General features: G+C 41.4%; 1 protein-coding gene across 1 annotated transcript in view; it reads right to left on the bottom strand.

Moving 5' to 3' along the window:
- Window positions 1-15,477, bottom strand: part of RNF114 (ring finger protein 114) — a 420,507-nt gene that overhangs the window by 258,142 nt on the left and 146,888 nt on the right. The window lies entirely within an intron of this gene.

The raw sequence follows: 15,477 nt of genomic DNA, 5'->3' as shown, positions 1-15,477 counted from the left end.
CACACTTTTCACATAAAAGGCAGTCTTAAAAAAATGCTGTACTTCCTCACATCTTTTAGTAACTTCACACTACTGGTTACCAAGCATCCTCGTCAATAACCCAAACCTCAGAAAACCCTTAGCATGAGATAAAATTCCCAGCTGTTGTGGCCGAGTCTATGTACGTGCACAATGTGATACACTGGTGTGAGTATGCCATTCTCATTCTACTGCTCAGCAAAATGTTTTAGCACTGTTAGTGCACCTCAAAGGCATGAAAAATTAAAGTGTGATCTAGTTCCTGACAACTAAACTATTCTAAAGTTGGAAAACTGGTCTCCAAATGCATGCATAAACATAATTCTACTCTATCATATTTTCTTCCATCCAGTAACTAACCAGAGAGAGATGGCAAGGGGACCTTACTGAAGGCAACATTAACAGCAGCACCTTTAATGAGTGCTATGCATGGTACAGGATTGCAGCTGTTGCCCTGCAATACACTGTGCAAGAACATATTAACTCCACTGGTAAGAACCTACACCCCTCCAAGAGCAAGGCAGTAATTTCTGTGTCTCCAATACATAACCCAGAAACACCCCCAAATGCTAAAGCATACCAACACTGACCTTTCTCTTCCAATGGACATGTACAAAAGATGTTACTAATAAGCATTACTCGCTTGCAGTGCCCTCTGTACTGAGTTAATCAGGAATGGCCTGCTGTTAAGAGTTACATGTAGAGATTCATCCAAAGGTCAAATGCATCCAAGCACAAGGCAGCACACTGCCATTCTTTCAGATTCCAAAAATTTCCTTCCAAATGAGCACTTTAAAATATGTACATATCAGTCCCTAGAGTACTGGTGGTATATAACATTTGCCCTCATCTACTAGAATGGAACATGTTATTTTCCTTCAAGAGTTTTTCCCTAAGTTTTCACCATTCAAAGACAGTATTTTTTGAACACAAACTAACTGTAAACCTATAAAGGCACGTTATCACTGCAAGAGATCTCTCCAAAGTACATTAGTTTTTTAAATGTTAAACAAAAAGAACTGAAGAATGCAAGTTGTTGTTTTTGTTTGTCTTTCGGCTTTGCCCGGTTACGGGTCGCCACAGCGGAACTCCGGTCCGCTAATGATTGGCAGATTTTCACGAACGCCGAGGTGCCAGCTCAATGTCCAACCTTCAACAAAGGCAGTTGCGCATGTCTTTTGAATGCCCACCCAACCGCGGGGAGGACATGCAGACTCCACACAGAAGGTACCCCCCGCACTCCAGCCGAGAATCGAATGTGAGAACCTCTTGCTGTGAGGCAACAACGCTACCGCTGCACCAAGTTAAAGATGAAAATAAGTAGTGCAACCACATTTTTAAACAATATAATTTCACTACAAGTCCTGCTTTGGGCCACTTAACTTCTCCCTACTTCTGACTTGCAAGTCAACCACAATAAAATCCAGTTTTTAAAAAGTAAGACGTTGCCAATGTTTTACTGTAACTTCTTGGTGAAAAGTCTTTTACAGAGGATAGACTAAAACTGCAAGGAATATCCAGAATGTTTAGCTCATATTTTTACAGCCACTACTCTTTATTTAGAAGTGTCTAACTATCACAGCACCCATCCATGTACTATGTTGCAATTGATTGGTATCAAATAGCCAATATGTAAAATGAAGCCTCACATTACAATATCCTATTTTTTTTTTCTTTTTCCAAAATGTTTTTATTAATTTTATAAAATAACTTAACAGTACAGTAACAAATATATATATATATATATATATATATATATATATATATATATATATATATATATACACATACACAATGTCCATAACAATTAAAAAGCAATATGCATAGGAGAACACTCAATATTTCTCTAACTGATTAGACAATTTTGTCCAAGCAATTAAATGAGCTATGTTGTCAGTCCATGCTTTTATAGCAATCTCATTCTTACAAATGAATTTCACAAGATGAATAAACTCAACTTTAAAGACAGGAATAGACTTGGATTTCCATTTTTTAGTAACAATTTTCCTTGCTATAGAGAGGATAGACCCTATTAAAAATGTTTGGTTTTTAGGAATGACTTCAGGAACAGGAACACTGAAAAGGATAAGGAAGTCACAAATTATACAGTTGTCATTCCATAGAGCTTTACAAAAATATTTAAGTCTAACCAAAATGGGGAAATTATTTTGCAATTAACCAACCATATGTATCTAGTCAGAATCAGGGTGTCCATATCTCCAGCATTTCATTTAATCATTTCTTATACATTATTGCTAGTCTACGTGGGGTGAAAAAGAGCTATGCAAAAATGTCCATGTGTATATATGCCAGAACAGGAAAGATATGGATTCCTTTACAGACTTTTTTTATATATATCTTTTTCTAAGAATACTTATCTAACTTCACTTGAAAAATTCCAAAAAGAAACATCTGTTTTGCTAAAATCATTTCTGAGAATTTTATAAATAACAGATATAAATGTTCTTGGGTGAGCTATTAATTGCGAAGATAAAATCCAAGATATTTATTTATTTGCATTTATTTACCAGGATGGTCCAACTGGGCCAGAAGTGCCCATTTTCAGTGGAGTCCCACGGAGAAAAGCTCCACATATAAGACATTTCACATACAATACAGAATTTACATTAATAAATACATTATTGGCAGCTTGTACAATTGATTAAAAAATAGTACATAAGCAATCATTCTCAAATCAAAGATATTACACAAGCAATACAGAGTATATACACGAGAACATTCCATACAAGTAATTTTCAGCTAACAAAATTTATATAGGACACTTCATGCAGTGGGTGCAAAGCAGATACAGGAATTTGAGACTAGGCACTTAAAACTTCTCGCACGTTTAGGAGATGTAATAGCTGAGCAGTAGGCTATAGGAATCCTGTTGCAGGAATCAGCACAGTCAGTGGCGACTGTTGCAGATATAAGTGGTGGTATGATATTATGGTAGGCTGCAAGAGTACCTGAATGTCTCTCCTGGTTCAATGGTAAGTCTATAAGGGTTAGGAAGAGAAAGTAGTAGACAGGAGGGATCAATAGTAGGACAATAGGGGTTAGTAGAAGAGAAAAGTGGACAGGATGGAGAGGCAGAGTAAGTAAAAAGACGGGTGGATGTGAATGGAGGATGCCAGAGTAGTAGAGGGGGGGGGTGACAATAGTTGTGATGGTTGAAGTTAGGTTATATATAAGATGTGGTGTTAGCACATGTGCATAGCCAAGATGAGGAGAGTGTTGTTTCAGAGACTTCCTCAAGAGGATTACTGAGTGGGTGGATCTAAGTGTTGAGGGAAGGGAGTTCCAAAGTTTTGTGATGGTAAAGGAGTAAAGCATCTAGCCAGCCGAAAGTTTGGGTTTTTCTACATTTATGAGCAGTTGGTTGTTCGATCGGAATGGTCTGATAGGATGGTATAAAGTATAGAAGATATAGCATGGCACATAGCTGGATTATGAATGAGTTTGTGAGCTGCAGTTAGTTGGATAAAGGCGAGATAGTTGAGGAGTGCAAGCCATTTCAGGTTGCATAATAAGAAGCAATGGTGGGATGAGTAGGAGGCATTAGTTACAAACTTAGCAATTTTGTTGTAGCATGAGTCTAGTTTGGACTATAGAGAAGACTGAATGTTGGTGAGGAGAGGGACACCATATAAAAGTGAGGGTAATAGAAAAGAGGAGGCAAGGGAAAGTCGGGCTGATGCACTAAGCAGATGTTTGTCAGTAGAGTGCACCAGGCTTTTGATGTGTCTTTTTGATATTGGACTGGATGTGCAGGTCGAATGCTAGGTTTTCGGCTATGACACCTAGGAGTTTTGTGCTAGGTACAATGTCAATGGAGATACCATTTAGGGACTGAATGGCGAAGTTCTCTTTTTGTAGGGGGTGTGGACTTTTTAGGGACAAAGATTACTAGTTTGGTTTTGTTGGGGTTCAGGGCAAGATGATTATTAGACATTCAAATTTTGGTGGAGGCGAGAGCGTTTTGGGTGAATTGGTGTAGTTCTGAGGAGTTGTTTGTAGTGCAGATGATAGTGGAGTCATCTGCGTACTGGATGACTGAGCCTTGAGAGACAGTGGTGTGGAAGTTATTGATAAATATGCTAAACAGAAGTGGGCCTAAAATGGAGCCTTGAGGAACGCCAGTGGTGGTGTTTAGGAAAGGGGAGTAAGAGTTCTGCCATTTAGTTGATTGTTGCCTATTAGTGAGGTAAATAGTGAAGCAGCTTGAGGTGAGGCTACCTATGTTAGAGAGTTTTGTTAGTAGAGAGTAGGATATAGTATCAAAAGCTTTAGAAAGATCAAAAAATAGTGAATATACAATTTTACCAGCATCACGGGCTTGGTTGACGGTGTCTGTGAAGGATATGAGGGCAGTGGCAATACTATGTCCTGGCCTGAATCCATGCTGGGTGGTGGAGAGGATGCGGTTGTGAGTCAGATGTTGAAGAAGTTGAGAATGAATACATTTTTCCACAATCTTCGAGATGGGTGATGGTGGTGTCTATGTTGGGGCTCCCCTTGTGTAGAGAGAAGATAGAAACTTTTTTTCCAGATGATGGGCATACAGGATTCTTGGACAGATCTGTTCAGAAGTATGCTGATAGGGTAAGCAATTAAATTTGCTGGGATTTGCAGATATTTGGTGGGTATATTGTCAGGAGCATTTGTGCATGGTTTGAGTTTTAGAAGCAATTTCTTAAATAGTCAAGGTTGGTATAGGTGACAGTAAATTTAGGAATAGGAGGTGTACTGGTGTTAGCTGTGGCGAGATCTGTGATGGACAAGTTGGTCTTGGGAAAGGTAGCGGTTAGATTGGTTATAGCATCTATAAAATAGGAGTTGAAGGTTGCAGCAATTTCAATGGGTATTTTAGGTGGGTCTGGGCAAGGATTATTACTACAGCCTGGGTTTAAGAGTTGAGAGCGCTCCAGAATTTCTTTGGGTTTTGCTTCTGTTGATTTTGTAATGAAAGTAGTGTTCTTTTTTGTTTTGTAGTACTAGTCACTTAGCCTGGTTTCGGAGCTGTTTGTATTGGGTGAAGTCAGATGGATTTTTGTTTTTTTGCTAGATTTTCCATGATTTGTCCCTGCATTTCATGAGATCTTTAGTGGATCTTGTTAGCCAACTGGCATGGTTGGTCTTTACTCTCTCTTGTCTATGGGGAGCGAGATTATTTGGTATGCTGAGGAAGGCTGAATTGAAGAACTCAACTGCCTCATCAAGGGGAAGTGATTTTAGTGCATCTCAGTTAATGCTAATCAACCTTTTTTAAAGCTAGAGGGACAGAACTGGGTTTCATCTCTGGTAACCTTGTACTGATGTTTATTAATTGTTGTGGCACATTCACGTTGTATATAAAGGCCGGTAAATGGTCACTTATACTACTGGAGAGTGCATTAGTGAATGTGATATTATTTGGGTCGGACACTAAAATCCAGTCTAGGATTGAGCCATTAGTATTAATTTTATTAGGCCTGGTTATGGTGTTAACTAGCTGGGTGAATTTATATAGGATTGATATTACAGTTAGAGTGTTGTGGGAATATGTCTAGCGAGTTGATATGTATGTCTCCCAGTAGGAGCATCTCATTTTTTATGTTAGTAGATGACCAGGCAAGGATTTCCTCAAGAATTGGGATGTTACTGCATGGAGGAATGTAAATGACTATTACACAAAGGTTTTTGCAATTATTCATTTTAAGGAAAGAAAAGTAGAGTTGTGTACACTTACCATAAATGTAGATGTTAGAGTGTATTCACTGTTGCAGTCATTAGATTTGAGTTATTTGCCTGCAGGTAAGCCCTCAGCCAGCCTGATTATCAAAGTCTTGGGTCCTGCATCAGATGCTGTCTCTTCTTCCATGACGTCGGGTCGTCAGGGGTATAAAGCATGCAGCCGACGCCATTATATCAGTTTTTCTTGCCTCAGATGTCAGGTGCCCCCCATAATGGGAAGCAATTATATGTAAGGTTACACCTCCAACAAAAAGCAAATACACCAGAAAGCTGAAATACATTAATCAATAAGCAAGGTATAGCCAAGAAAAGTTAGGGGGCTGGAGGGAAGGTAACCAGGACTGCAACAGTGAATAAACTCGAACATCTACATTTATTAAGTGTATACAACTGTATCATGTTCTTCGTGTTTCACTGTTGCAGTCATTACATTTGGGTAGATTCCCAAAGCTAAGGAAGGGAGGAGGAAGTTGGAGAGCATTAGGACCAGCTATTATGCCCTGCAAGACTGCAGTGGCAAAACCAGCTCTGGATTTAGAAAAAAAATAGGCAAGTGGTAATGCTTGGTGAAGGTATGTACAGAGCTCCAGGTAGCAGCTTCTAGGATTTCCCTGCTAGGGATACCTCTGAGAAAGGATGGAGTGGTAGATTGCAGCCCTGGTGGAATGTTATCTTATCCCCTGTGGGGCAGGTTTTCCATGTTGCTTATAGCAGAAAAGAATGCAATGGCCTATCCACTTTGAAATGGTTTGCTTTGAATTGGCCTTCCCCTGCAGCAAAGGCAACTAGCAGCTGTTCAGTTTTTCTGAGAGGCTTAGTCCTGTCCAAATAAAATCTTAGTTGTCTGTGCATATCCAAAGAGTGCAGTATCCGTTCTCCTTTGTTCTGTGGATTAGGAAAAAAGGTAGGCAAATGAATGGACTGATTAAGGGCCACACTGAATACCACACCTTGGGCATAAAAGGAGGATTGGTCCTGAGGGACACCCTGTCAGCATGGAAGATGATGAAGGGTTCCACTGCCATGAGGGCCTGTAGTTCAGACACTCTTCCTGCTGAAGTGATGGCTAGGAGGAAAGCAGTCTTCCAAGAACTCTGCAGTTGCAGCTGGCTCAAAAGGTGGTAGAGTGAGCTTTTCCAATACAAAGTTAAGGTCCTAGGCTGGAGTAGAGGCTCTCCTGGGTGGTCTTAAATTTTAGGCCCCTCTAAGGAATTGTTTCAGCAGGGGGTGAGAGAAGAGGGGTGGCTCAGTATTATAATGTGCTGAAATGGCTGAGGCATGAATTTTAATTGAGAAGGAAAGGCCCTTGTGGAGCATCTCTGTCAAGTATTGAAGAATATGCAGTAAGCTGGGCACTGTTGTGCCCATCCCTCGAGTCTGACTCCAGGAGCAGTATCTTTTCCACTTTTCTGCACAGGAGTTTCTAGTACTAGGCCTCCTTACCTCCAGGATGACATCTAGCACTTGCTTACTGAGGGATGCTATTGGAGATCTCAGGGAATTAGCCAGGCTGCAAGGTTCAGGGTTTGAAGCTGGGGGTGCAGAATCTAGCCCCTCCTGCTGGGAGAGCAGGGAAGGGGTCTGAGGCAGGTGCCATGGATCCAGCAGTGACATACTGCGCAAGAGGGGGTACCCAGCAGTGACATACTGCGCAAGAGGGGGTACCAGTGTTGGCGTGGCCAGTCTGATGCAATCAGTATTGTCCTTGGTTTGTCTTGTTTGATCTTTAGCAGAACTTTCGAAAGGAGAGGTTGAGGGGGAAAGGCATAAACTGAGAGGCTCTTCCAGATGAAGGACAGGGCATCAACTTTCCAAGCTTGACTGTGGGAAGTCCTTGTGCAGAATTTGTCCAATTGGTAGTTCTGAGTGGAGGTAAACAGGTCTATCTCTGGGTTCCCCCATTTGTTTCTCAAAATGAAGATCTTTGGTTCAAGTTTCCACTCATGTGGGTCCATGAGATTTTTGCTTAGGTCATGTGCCAGTGAATTTAGCTTGCCTGGCAGGAATTGAGCTTGTAGGTGCACTTGGTAGCTCAAGGCTGTGTTCCATAGAGCCATGGCTAGTCTGCAGAGGGGATACGAGTGGGTTCCCCCTGCTTGTTTATGCACCACATAACAGTGGTGTTGTCTGTTTTTACCAATAACTGTCCTGGAAGAATGTGGTCATTGAAGACCGTCAGTGAATTCTGTACAGCTAACATTTCTTTTTGATTGATATGCAGGTGCATCTGACTCTGGTTCCATTTGCCCTGAATGCACTGTCCTGCCAAGTGAGCCCCCCATGCATAGCCTGATGCATCTGTTGTTAGGGTTTGGGTGGCAGGAGGTAGAATGAATGGCAGTCCCTTGTTGTGGTAGCAGGCCTCTGCCCACCAATGCAAGTCTGTCTTTATACAAGAAATGATAGGAATCATTGATTTCAGGTCCTGAGAATGCCGACACCATAGTCTTTTTAGATACCATTGCAGTTTCCTCATATGCAGTCTTGCATATGTAATTAGCAGAATGCAAGAGGCCATGAACCTCAGGGCTTGCAGGATTTTCCTTGCAGATAGCTGGGTCTTTGTGGCCAGTAGTTTGAAGTAGGCTGTCAAACATGTTTCTCTGGTGTGAGGTAAGCCATCTGGGATGTTGTGTTCAAGCTTGCTCCCAGGAATACAATTTGTTGGCAGGGTACTAGATGAGATTTCTTTTCTTTTATGGTGTGCCCCAGTGAGGTTAGAAATTTCTTTACAAATGCCAGGTGACTTAGTAGCATGTCCTGGCTTTCTGCTTGAATTAGACAATCATCCAGGTATGGGTATATTTGAATATTTCTTTGCCTGCAAAATGCAATGACTGGAGCTAGGCACTTTGTGAATACCCAGGGCGCAGTAGATAAGCCAAAGGGAAGTGCAGAGAACTGATAGTGCATGTAGCCTGCTCTGAAGCGTAGGTATTTCCTGCAAGATTCCCTTAATGGAATGTGCAGGTAAGCTTCATTTAAGTCCAAGGTTGCCAACCAGACATCCTTGCCTAGCATAGGAAGCAGCTGAAGTATTAACATTTTGAATTTTGGGATTACCAAAAAGGTGTTTAGAATAGAGAGGTCCAGGATAGAATGCCAGGAGCCATCTTTTCTGGGTACCAGAAAAAGTCTTGAGCAAAAACCTTGTCCCTAAATCCTCTGCTGGGACAGGGTGAATAGCCCTGATACTTAGAAGAGAGAGAACCTGCTGTTGAGCCTCTGCACACTGATTTGGGGGTAGATCTGGCCAACCGTTTGGAGTTGGTAAGGTGTGGAAGTGGAATCTGTATCCTTGGGAAACTATATTTAAAACCCATTTGTCCTGGGTAATGAGTTCCAGTTTTTTGCATGCAGTGCGATCTTTTCCCCTAAGAGAGCATGCAGCTGAGCAGGGCTTGGAAGGTTTAATGTTAAGTCATTGTGACAGTTTTCCATAGGAGGTGTCTTACTACTTCCAGCTTTGGAAGTGGAAGCCCCTCACTGCTTAGGCTTGTGAGTACCTTGAGACTGTAGCCTAGGTGGTCTGCTGTTCCTGGGTTTGGACCAAGAGCCTAGAACAGGCAGGAAAAGGACCAATTCTTAGAAGGCCAATGCCTACTGAATCTGGGAGGCTGTACTTGCAGGAAATCTTTAACAGTTTGCATAGATTTAGCTTTTTCCTCCATCCTTTTAAGGACGACTTCTGCTTTGTTGCCAAACAGGCAGTCTTGGTTTAAGGGAGCATCCAATAATTTAGCTTTAACATGATCTGGCAAATTTTGCTCCTTAAGCCAAGCATGCCTTCTAAAAACAGACCCAGTGACAGCAGCCCTTCAAGATGCTTCTAAAGAGTCAAAACCACATTGCAAAGCATGTTTACCAACTTGTTCAGCAGAATGCATTATATCCTGTAATTCTTTATTTTCAGCACAGTCAGGAATCAACATCATTTTCTGTTTAAGTAGTCCCATAATATGTTGCTGATACTTTAACATATGAAACTGTCAGTTTAAGGCCCTAATGGCCAAAGTAGCAGCAGTGTATACCTTCTTACCCAGTTTGTCCAAGGCCCTGGAATCTCTATCAGAGGGGGTAGGGTTTTTGGCAGTAGTAGTCTTAATGCCTTTAGGTCCCTGGGAAATGGTCTCTGGGTCCACTGTAGGATTCTTAAAAAGGAACTTGTGAGAATCAGGTACTCTAATACCTGTCAGGTTTCCTGGGAGCCGGAGGTAAAGTGTCTGGGGCCAGGCTAGATTCCAAGAAGGCATCATCTACAATGTCCAGGACAGGAGGGATAGCTAAAGGCCTGTGTTGAGGTAGGAGTAAGAATTCCCCAAGCCTCTTAGTCAGAGTCATCCTGGCTTTCCCAGCGGAAATGCTCCCCAAGAGTGTGCAAGGTTTCACCAAAAGAAAAATCTTCTGGAGGGGAAGCAGAGGGAATGGAATCCTCTACATCAGAATCCTCTACATCAGAATCCTCATTGGTAGATAAGGGCAAATCCTAGTAATCAGAAGAAACAGAAATTTCAGAATCCTGATCAGAAGAGTCAGAAGGAAAATCAGTTCTAGGTCTCTTACAGGGAGAAGGCTGGCTTCCCTTAATTATATTAGTAAGGTCTTCAGCCATTCTTATTTGTTTTTTAGGCATATGGGCCTGACCACACGGTTTGGATGTCAGTTTTCTAGGTGTGGGTTGAGTTTTAGGCCTTGAAGAAGATAGCGTCAGTTTGAAGTGCAAGTCTGTAGGCCTGAATACACCCTCAGAAGCTGGTGCCTGCACATTGGCTCCGGACCCATCCAAGGTAGACACATCCGCAGGTTCCACAGTCGAAGAAGCATCTCGCGGCATACTGGACTCTGAATGGGTCTCAGTAGAGGCCTGCGAATCTGAAGTAGTCGGGTATCAGGGGCTGCGAAAACGCCTCACTGTGTACCGGCGAACTGGCGACTAGCTTAACGGAAGCGTCATCGGCAGTTTTGGACCTATGCGGCCTGTCTTTATCTTTATGTTTTTTCGGAATGTCGGTAGTCAGGTGGCTTACTGAAACCATTTCTGGATAATTAAACCAAGTACCGAAATAGTTTGATGCAAAAATGAACAGACAAATAGTTTGTGGATTGAATAAGGCACAAAACCGACAGTGAGGGATGTCGTGGTCTGGGCCTACGCAAGGAATGCAGTATGAATGAAAATCTTTACGGTTCTGAAACTCAAAAACGAAAATTTCAGGAGTCGGCCGACCGGCACTTGCAAACTGCTTCTACTTCGCACCGCACAGCAAGAAAGACTGGGGTAATGGCGTCGGCTGCATGCTTTATACCCCTGATGACCAGACGTCATGGAAGAAGAGACTGCATCCGACGCAGGACCCAAGACTTTGATAATCAGGCCGGCTGAGGGCTACCTGCAGGCAGATAACCCAAATGTAATGACTGCAACAATGAAACACTAAGAACATCTAGAAGTTCAGCTGTGGAGAACTGTGGGATGGGTTTTGTATATGGGACAATAGTGAAGAACATGGGTATATTAGAGAGATGCCTTCACCTTTTTTTAGGGTCTGTCGGCCCCCAAGACCGACAAAATTTGGAGGAAGGAATTCTGTGTCCTTAATATAGGGTTTTAGCCAGGTTTCAGTTGCGGCAATAATATCAGGTTTGTTGTGGGCTACCCATGCATGAGAGTCAGGTATTTTATTTCTGATGCTTTGTAGGTTAATTGTAGTGAAGTTTATTGATTTATGGGAGTTGGGAGGGGGGGGGGTTGCAAAGGAGAGGATATGGGACCTGGGTTGGGATGTATGTCACCGCATAGCGATAGGTCTGTTACAGGATATGAGAGAGTAGTGTATTCTAGTTTTCATTTTACTTTGATTGGATAATTTAGAGAGCAAATATTTTAAGTTACTCTTATTGTATGCCTCTATTGAGGGTACGAGCTTAGTATGTATAAAATCCTTACAAGTTTGGATGTCCAGCCAATTACAATTTTGCAAACTGTATCTACTGATCAAATAGTCTGCAGGAATTCTTTTATTAGCTGAGAGAAATTCCAGTACAATAGATCACCTTTCTTAAATTCTAACATTTTCTGAGTACCAAAAGATATAATTCGTGTAGGCAATAGGAAACGATTAATACATTCTTAATTGATTAGAAAACATAACCTTTTTAAGCAACAGCTGGTTTTGTAAGAGGTGTAAGAACAAGGTTTGACCTTTCACTTCAAATGCATATTTTAAAATCCATATAAAGATATTTGTATGTATTTGAATATATGGTTTAAGCAATGACCTAAGTAAGGATTCATGTATTGATTTCCAATTTGATGTACAAGAAGTATTATTCCAAAGCAACACTGTTAATAAATGTGGAGTTTAAATAAAAATCAGTATTTGGAAACCCTATACCTCATTCCCAGTTTGTGGTGTGCCAGAGAAGAGAAATCATTTTTTGAGATACCAAAGGAAGTTGAGTAATTAATTTATTTATTTACATTTCTTTACTGAGAGATTCCAACCAGACACGGGTCTTTTTTCAGTGGAGGCCCGGGGAGAAAAGCTCCACAGAAAAACAAATGAGCAGAGGAGTACATGAAGAACAATTGAATATACATACAATAGCAAACAATACATACTGCAAACAGTAGATATACATACAATATGATATATAGTAATGAACAGGCATACCAATATCTAGATTGAAGCTAGGAATAAAGCTAGAATGTATATACAGATAGTACTAAGCTCAAACGGATACTGTTCTAAACTCACATGCATAAATCTTATATACAAATATTGCACTAAACTCAAACAGATATAAAGCAGATGCTCCACATGAAGGTGGAACAAGCCAGACAGGCTAATGGGATGGAAAGGGAAAACAGAGGAGTAAGAGAGGAGAATGAGTGAGTAGTATACGTGGTAGTGAGAGAAAGCTAGGTGCAAGTCAGTTGGATATGTATTTGGAGTTGAGATGAAGTGAGGAAGTTAAGCATGTTACAACAGGTCTGAGAGACTGACTGAGGAGGGAAGGGGAGGGGAGGGTAAAGGGTGAGGAAGAGCCTGCAGAGGAAGGAATGCAATGATCAGACGGGCGTGAGCCAGGGTGGCTAGGGGGGAGGTAAAAGGGAGAGTTACTAGTCAGGATTGGTGCATGGGCATAACCAGAGACTTAAGTGAGTTTTTAGTGTAGTCTTGAAGTGATTACAAGAAGGTAGTGTGGGTATGGGATGGGGGGGTTGTTCCATAATCTGGATATGACACAGGAGAATAGTGCATCTCTCGCTGAGTTCTTGGGTTTGGTCGCTAGAAGTACATTTTTGCTGCTGGAGCGTAGTGGTCTAGTGGAGCAGTAGGGCTGGAGAAGGTTTTGAAGGGATGGGACTTTAAGAGGATAGTTTACTAAAGTTTGGGCAAGAGAGAGTTGATTCAGGTGAAGAAGTTGAGGGAGTTCACGCCAGTCAAGTTCTCCAAGTGAGAAACTGTGGTGGCTGCAATAAGATGCACCAGTGGCAAACTTAGCAATTTTATTGTACCAAGCCTCCAGCTTGTTTAGGTCTGTTTGTCTGAGGTAGGCAAGTATAGGACAAGCATCGAGTAAAGTGGAGATTTGATGGGAATTGGCAGCAGAAATTCTGGCTGTCTTGATGAGGAATTGTTTGCTTTTGTACATTGCACCTATTTTTTTGTGAACCTTTTTTATGGTAAGAGAAATGTAAGTGTCAAATATGAGATTATCAATCTCAACACCAAGAAGTTTGGTGTGTTCTGTTGGGGAGATGACGGTATTGTCTTTGGCTAGAATATTAAAGTGGGGGATAATTGGGTTAGATTTAGTGGGTTGGAAGATAAGCATTTAGTCTTGCTCGGAATGAGTAACAACTGGGCATTAGACAGCCAGCTTTCTCCAGATTAAAAGGCTTCCTGTGAGTTCTTGTGAAGTTCAGGTATAGTTGGGGCTGAGCAGATGAGGGTGGAGTCATCTGCATATCGTGTAAGAGAAGCATGCTTGGTGGCTGTGAACAGATCATTGATGAAGAGTGAAAATAGCAGGGGACCAAAGGATGGAGCCTTACGGAACACTGTTATAGGAAGTTGAGGAGATACAGTGGATATAAAAAATGTAAAACCCCTGGTAAAAAGCCATTTTTTGTGATATAAAAAAATGAGACCACAATAAATCATTTCAAAACTTTTCCCACCTTTAAATGTGATCTATAACCCATACAGTTCAATGGAAAAACAAATCTGTTAGGGGAAAACATATAAAAAATTAACGTACAATAAGCTGGGTGCATAACTGTGCACACCCTTAAATAATTTGTTGAAGCACCTTTTGATTTAATTACAGCAGTCAGTCTTCTTGGGTACACACCTGCCATCAATTAGAGACTTGTTATCCCCAATAAAGTTCAGCTGTCCTAGTAGATTTTCCTGACATTTACTCAGTTGCCTGCTACAGCAAATGCCAAGGTTCACAGAGAGCTTACAAAGCATCAAAGGGATCTCATTGTTGAAAGGTATCAGTCAGGATACGAGTACAAAAACATTTCCACAGCACTGGATACACAATGGGACAACAGCGTCTTTGCAAAGAACTAGATGTCCCTCCAAAACTGATGAAAAGACAAGAAGAAAACTTGTCAGTGAGGCTGCCAAGAAACCTACAGCAACACTGAAGGAGCTGCAGGAATCTCTGGCAAGTACTGCTTGCGTACTACATGTGACAACAATCTCCACATGTCTGGACTATGGGGTAGGGTTGCAAGAAAGAACCCTTTTCTTACACAGAAAAACATCCAGGCCTGGCTAAAATTTGCAAAACAATACAACAAAGTCTCCCAAAAGCATGTGGGAAAATGTGTTATAGTCTGATGAGACCAAGGTTGAACATTTTGACCACAATTCCAAAAGGTACATTTGGCGCAAAAACACTTCACATCACCAAAAGAACACCATTCCCACAGGGAAGCATGGTGGTGGCAGTATTATGCTTTGGGGTTGCTTTACTTTGGCTGGAACTGGGGCTTTAGTCAAAGCAGAGGAAATTATGAACAGTTCCAAATACCAGTCACTTTTGGCCCAAAACCTTCAGGCGTCTGCTAAAAAGCTGAAGATGAAGAGGAATTTCACCTTTCAATATGACAATGACCAAAAAGCAACATCCAAATCAACAAAAGAATGGCTTCACCAGAAGAAAATTAAAGCATTGGAATGGCCCAGCCAGAGCCCAGACCTAAACCCAATAGAAAATCTATGGGTTGACTTGAAGTGGGCTGTGCACAAGAGATGCCCTCGCAATGTGACAAATTTGGAGCACTTTTGCAAGGAAGAGTGGGCAAATACTGCCAGGTCAAGATGTGCCATGCTGATAGACTCCTACCCAAGAAGGCTGAATGCTGTAATTAAATCAAAAGATGCTTCAACAAAGTATTAGTTTAAGGGTGTGCGCACACATGCAACCAACTTACTGTACTTTATTTTTTATATTTTTCCCCTAACAGATTTGTTTTTCAATTGAATTGTACAGGTTATAGATGACATTAAAGGTGGGAAAAGTTTTGAAATGATTTATTGTGGTCTTTTTTTATATCAAATAAACCTGGCATTTTAACAGGGGTGTGTACACTTTTTATATCCACTGTAGGTCATTATACCAGACAACTGATTGTTGGCAGCCAGTTAGATAGCTGTGAAATTAATCAGTAGTTGATTGGGAAAAGGATAGGTTAGTGAG

This window comes from Protopterus annectens, chromosome 12.part0 (assembly GCF_019279795.1).
Source record: "Protopterus annectens isolate FY-2018-M chromosome 12.part0, PAN1.0, whole genome shotgun sequence".
Taxonomy (NCBI): domain Eukaryota; kingdom Metazoa; phylum Chordata; order Ceratodontiformes; family Protopteridae; genus Protopterus; species Protopterus annectens.
This window is presented reverse-complemented; position numbering and strand designations above follow the sequence as displayed.